Genomic DNA, 6,559 nt, shown 5'->3' on the forward strand with positions numbered 1-6,559 from the left:
GCAAGTCCCTTACTTCTTCTGTACCTCAATTCCACACATCTAAGGGGGGAATAGCACTTACTTAACAGGTTGCAGAGAAGTTTATTCCTTGGAGATTCTATGGTAGGTGTGATAGACCTACAGAATAAGCATTGAGTGTCTTTGGACCACTAGGCAGCATTTCTCATAATGCCAAAGAACTATCCTTACCCTCTTGACAGAAGCTGGCAGTCCAATATTAAATAAATAAATGTTAAATTGGGGATAGGGAGGGATATAGAGTTCTGAATTTATGAATGGGTGAGGGGAGAGACTTTCAAATTGTGAATAATAATCATGCAAAGCAGCCAGATCTCTCTGGCAAAAGTAATCAGTATCATAAACGGGTCACATTACTCATGCTGCTGTACATACAGTAGAGGTCATCTGTCCAAATACAGTTGGTCTCTCACAGCTTGTCTAGTTAATTTAGATTTCCAGACCTGGTTAAACCTCATCCTAGGTACAAACCCACCCCACAGCTGTGACTAGAAATAGATAGTCGTATCCATTAAGCGCGATGTAGACCATTTTCTTAGTCTACTTTTCGTTCAATAATATATTTATTCAACTAAATCTTTATTAATTGGGATTGGTCAATAATCTGTTGGGGTGCTAATGCAACCCCGTGGAAACAAGCCACAAATCATAATTACATTAGAGTATGCTGTCCACTCATGTTGATCTGAGGGTCCGTCTACACAGCAGATGGGAAGTGTAATTCCCAGCTCTAGTAGATGCCCACCATGCTAGCTCTGCTCGAGTTAGTGCCTAAAAAATACCAGTGTGGCTACTGCACGATGGCGTGGGAGACAGGCTAGCCCAGGGGTCGGCAACGTTTGGCACGCGGCTCGCCAGGGTAAGTACCCTGGCGGGCCGGGCCAGTTTTATTTACCTGCTGACACGGCAGGTTCGGCCGATCGCGGCCCCCACTGGCCGCGGTTCGCTGTCCCGGGCCAATGGGGGCGGCAAGAAGCCGCGGCCAGCACAGTGGGGGCCGCGATTGGCCGAACCTGCCGCGTCAGCAGGTAAATAAAACTGGCCCGGCCCACCAGGGTAAGCCGCGTGCCGAACGTTGTCGATCCCGGGCTAGCCACTTGAGTACAAACCTGCCAAATCCCCTGGGTATGTACTTGGGTGGCTAACTCGAGCCCCATGTTGCTATTTTTAGGTGCTAGCTTGAGCAGAGCTAGTGTGTGCATGTGTACCTGAGCTGGGAATTACACCAGCCACCTACTGTGTAGATGTACCCTCATTGTCCACTCAGCCTGAAATCAGAAAACAGCATGACTGACATTGCATCCATGGGGCCAAACCTTAGTCCCACTGAAGTCAATGGAAAAATTCCCATTTACGTCATTGAGACCAGAACTTGACTTATGTAGCATTTTCATAAGACATCTATATTCTTTCTGCATCTGAGGGTTGTTTTTGTTCAGCAATCTCAGCAAATACTGCAAAATCCCTAGCACGTACTCTGATTTATAAAGGAAATCCTCCAGCATTTCTAGTACCTACATAACCTACAATCAGCATCTAAATAACACAAACCAGATGTCTAAAGGGAATATTGAAAGTCTGGATCAAGAAGAGCCTCAAGAACTGTACAACTGCAGTAAGTCTGAAAGCAATTATAGTCCCCTTAGTCTTCAGTGTGGGACACTGCTTTACTGTGGCAGTATTTGAAAGGTCCAATGAAAGCAGATTAATCAGTCAGCAACTTTGTAACAAGTTAGTTTTACTATGAATGGTATAGATTCAAATAGACTTTAAGGGACTTTAAAATGGACTTTGTGGGTTTAAAGGCTTTTTATGTCCAGTGCTGTTTAGTGTAAATGCATAACTAAACAAAAATATCTTCCTTTATGTTCAGTGCACAGGAATATGTTTATATCCCAAGGCCATAGGCCTCTATGATGTAACATTTTCCCTTAGGACAGGATGAGATTTAAGATGGCTGAGCTGCCACTTTTTCACAGATGAATCCCAGTAAGACAGAAACCTTCCCACTTCAAGGGCTCAGCATTCATTAAAGAAAATTTCCTTTCAACCAACACAGCAGTATAAGCTGCAAGGCTGCCAGGTCATTGCTATAGACTTCTGTCAAAAATCTGGCTGAATTTTGGATTCAGTTTTGACGTGCACGTTTATTTTATCACACAAGGTTTGCTTTTTCCAGTCATACTCCTCCATAGGGTTTATTCAATTTCACCAGTACCAAAAAAACTATGTATTTGGTACCTGCTAGATTATTACCAAAGCTTTCTCACATGTCACTCTAAAAACTTTTCCTAGCTGGCTATAGCTGAGAAAAGAAATGTTAGTTTGGGAATGTATTCCATGGAAAACTGCTTTCCAAGCCACACGTCATTTGATCCCATTTTTCTCCTTATTCCTGCAAGTTCATGTGGTTCGATTCTTAATGCGGATATTCTCCTCCTGCCCCATCTTTCTTTTTAAGGGAACAGGCTTTTGTATCGTATTACGGATTATAGTGTATTGAAGAAGGGAGTTCTATACACGGTGCATTCATGCACATAGCTCAGAGGAGAGCAGAGTCAGGGTAAGATGTTGGATGAACCAGCTGGCCTCCTTGCCTCTCTAGTTCCTGATATGGTACCCATCACCATGGTGTATTAGCACCTCATGCATGTCATGGTTATCCTTGTAACACCCCATGTGAAGAGTACTATTTTCTCCACGTTATAGAAGGGGAACTGGAGCCCTGTGGCCAATGTCACGCAGGGAGTCTGTACCTCTATTCTGTGCCCCAGGGCTGGCTGGGCTCACTCTATCCGCAGAGTAAACCAGAAGCTCCTTAAGTCTGTGCACATCTGGGGCTCAGGGGAAGCCCATGCTCTACTGAGAGCTAGAAGACAAGTGAACAGCTGAACAAGAAGTGGATAGCTGCAGTACAACAGGATCGGCACCAAGAACTCCTCATGAAGGTAGTCAGATGGATGAAAACAGGCAGCCAAGTATCAATCTGTGATATACGAATCAGTTATTTGGAAGTAGTGGGTTATCTACTCGATCTCACTAAGCCCCCACAACCTCAGTAACTAGCTAGGAAAAGCAAGACCTGGGAGCCAGATTCCATAAGCACTAGATGCCACTTTTAAATCCCGTTTCCTCAACATTATTAGAATAAGCTGCTCTAGATACCCGAATGTGGTGTTAGTGCTTTGCATAAGGCAATAGTTCTGTGTTCCTTTGGGACTTTGTCCCTCTTGGTACTTCACTTCCTAGGTAAAATTATGCTTGAAAGTTTGATTATTTGATAAGCCTTTTAATTTATAAGCTATAAATTGTTGCATTTCTTTAAATTGGCTAAGTGTCAACTTCTCTTGCTACAAATGTCTGAAACAATTAGGCAAAAGTAATTAGTTAGGTTGGTGGTGTGTTCTAGAAAGACTAGCTCAACAGTCAACTAGCAGGAAAAGTAATGTCTGTCGGGCTTTGCTTTTTTCTACCTGAGGATGATGTAAATTGAAACACTCTGGAATTTTGATTGTTTTGGGCTAAACTGTTTATCAGATAGCATTTACATTGTACTTGCATTTCTAGCAATGCATCATCACTGACTGTGCAGAGAAATTCCTGTAGGTCTGTGTATGTTTACGGGCCAGTACTACAATGCACTGTTTCCCAGCAAGACATTTCACTAGGGATTGGTGAATCAAATAATATTTCTGGACTCTGGCAAAATTAAGTTTTTGGCAAGGTGAATATATTAATTGAAAAATATTCATCTGCCAGACATTTCAGAATGGTGATGTTCCCAGGGATGCTCCTTATTCTCAATAGTGTGCTCCAGCCAGTCAGTGGCTAGATTTAGATGCTAACTCGTGAAAAAAGTGATTGTCTTTCTTAAGCCATTTTAGGTGCCAAATGGGAGCACTCTGCAGCCCTGCTGATGGGCTTCCTGCAGGAGGCTAGGAGGAGATGATCCATGGACTCGTTCCAAATAACGAACATGTCAGTTACACCTCCAAAAGAGATCTTCATTTTTCTTGTGTTTTAGGAGAAGCAGAGAGAGTGAGTGAGTCTAGAAGGGTATTGGAACTCTTTCATATTGCAGTGCTAGTGCAGCAGGGAGACTGAGAAGAGCACTATTAGCAAGGTGGGCAGGCAGGTACACATTGCTCCCAAGAACTAATTGTTGACTATAGGGTTCTCGGGCTTCAGTGCTGGTGCTGCTCCTTCCCCATTCATCTATGCAGCATCTAACTCACACTAAATCTTTGAATCTAAGTAGTTCATGGGTCTTGTGCTGGCTCATTACACATGGGTGAATTTCACCTGAAGGGGGCAAAACTAATCTAAAACTTTTGATGGCAAGCAGGCTTCTATTCAGAAAATATATAGGAATACTTAAATTCAGATCTGAAACGAATACAGGTAGACTTTAATATGTAGGGATTGAGATCAGCAGTAGTCTCAAAAGAGGGTTTAAATGAGAGAGAATTGCTGCAGAGTCTTATGCTCTCCCTCTGCCCAATGGTGGATTATGCCCATTAACATGAGATGCTGTGTATCCAGGGACAAATTCTAATGTACAAAGACAGTACTGCACTCCCAGCCCCTATCATCCTAGGGAGTGACAGATCAAGAATAGATATGAAGCCAAGTTTGTATCTGTCCTTTTTTTTTATTTATCTAGGTACTTATGGCCCCCATCTTCATATGTGACTGAGTAGACTTCTTGCATGAAAGTATGCAGAGAAACAATAGCTAAGCAACTGGGCACCTCTACCTCGATATAATGTGACCCGATATAATACGAATTTGGATATAACGTGGTAAAGCAGTGCTCCGGGGGGGGTGGGGCTGCGCCCTCCAGTGGATCAAAGCAAGTTCGATATAACGCGGTTTCACCTATAACGCGGTAAGATTTTTTTTTTTTTTGCTCCCGAGGACAGCGTTCTATCGAGGTAGAGGTGTACTTAGCGTTGTTAAGCTGCAATTCAGCAAGGGACATAAGCACATTTATAACTCTAAGCACATACAAACTACTTTTGACTTGAGTGGGGCTATGAATGTGGTTATGTACCTTGATGAATCAGGAGTTTAATACATCGCATTATTTAATTGTATAAAAAATTGGACAAATACTATTTCTCCTTTACACCATGTAACTCTGACATCACTTATATATGTAAATGAAAGCAGAAACAGATCATAGGTTTGTTTATATTAAAAGCTCTGTGTGTGTGTGTGTGTGTGTGTGTGTGTGTGTGTTTTCTGTGTGACTGAGAAGAAAACATCAACTCAAATGCATTAAGCATAGTAGATGGGTGAACTACAGGTCAGTCATAAAAATGTTTGTGTTCTAGCAATTCTTTAGTAGCAATATATTTAGCTCTGATATCTATTTGTAAGTTTTTGGGGTGTAAAAACGCACTATTAAAGAAGCAGAAAAAACTCCTGATGTCCAATGTTGTGGTATTTTTTTTGTTTTGTTTTTTACACAACTTGGCCCATATGAGTTATTAACATGACAGGTTGTGAGGACTCTGAAGATGGGTTCTAGCTTCACTGTGCATTGGATCAGGCCAAGTGTTTACTGAAATCAGGGAGAGCCATGAATGTGCATGTAAGGGAAGAATTTTTGACTGTAGGACTGTCATTTCCTAAGTGGACTATGCAAATTTTCCTGGCAAAAAGAAATATAAACGACTATATTTACTCTTCTTCATCATATGCATCATTTTGCAGCTGCAGCTGAGCAACACATTCATATCTAGTAGTAAGCATCTGCACTATCAAGTAGGTGTGTGTTAACTTCCAAGCAGCTGACACATATTGCAAGAGCACATTTGATTCCTGAATGTGTTTTTCCTAATTCCAAGAATTAATTGCTGCATGCAGAATATTATTGGTTTGAAAAGCTTAACTCTGCTTTCATTTTTTTTTAAACTAAGCAGCCCTTTCTTTAGAATTAAATTTAACTGCACAGATTGGTCCCTGATATACACAATGACTATTTTTGGTGGCAGACGTATTGGGTTCCAATTTGTAAGCTCATCTGCTGTGTAAAGAACAGGAAGCAGGGTTGTTACTGTGATCAACTTTCTTTTGTTTCTTATTCTTTTTAGCAATAACACTGTAGCAATTAATGTGAATCTCTCCATGCCTTTTGCCAACAATAAAAAGGGCAAAAATAGCTCTTGGCTTGATTCCTGTGAAATGTTTCTCTATACAAAAAAACATTACAAGGAAGTGGTATTCTTCCAATTCTACTGCAACCAGCTGGCAATTGGCCCAAATGCATTAGGGTGCCTCCATTCCCATAAGGGGCTAGTGCAATTTTGAACCTTGCTTCCTTAATTTATGTTCCAGCCTAAGGCCTGGTCTACACTACGAGTTTAGGTAGACTTTAGCAGCGTTAAATCGAATTAAGCCTGGACACGTCCACACAACGAAGCCCTTTTTTTCGACTTAAAGGGCCCTTTAAACCAGTTTCTTTACTCCACCTCAGAGGGGATTAGCGCTAAAATAGGCCTTTGCGAGTTGGATTTGGGATAGTGTGGACGGAATT

This window comes from Terrapene carolina, unplaced genomic scaffold (genome assembly GCF_002925995.2).
Source record: "Terrapene carolina triunguis isolate 2854851 unplaced genomic scaffold, T_m_triunguis-2.0 Scaffold558, whole genome shotgun sequence".
Taxonomy (NCBI): Eukaryota; Metazoa; Chordata; order Testudines; family Emydidae; genus Terrapene; species Terrapene triunguis.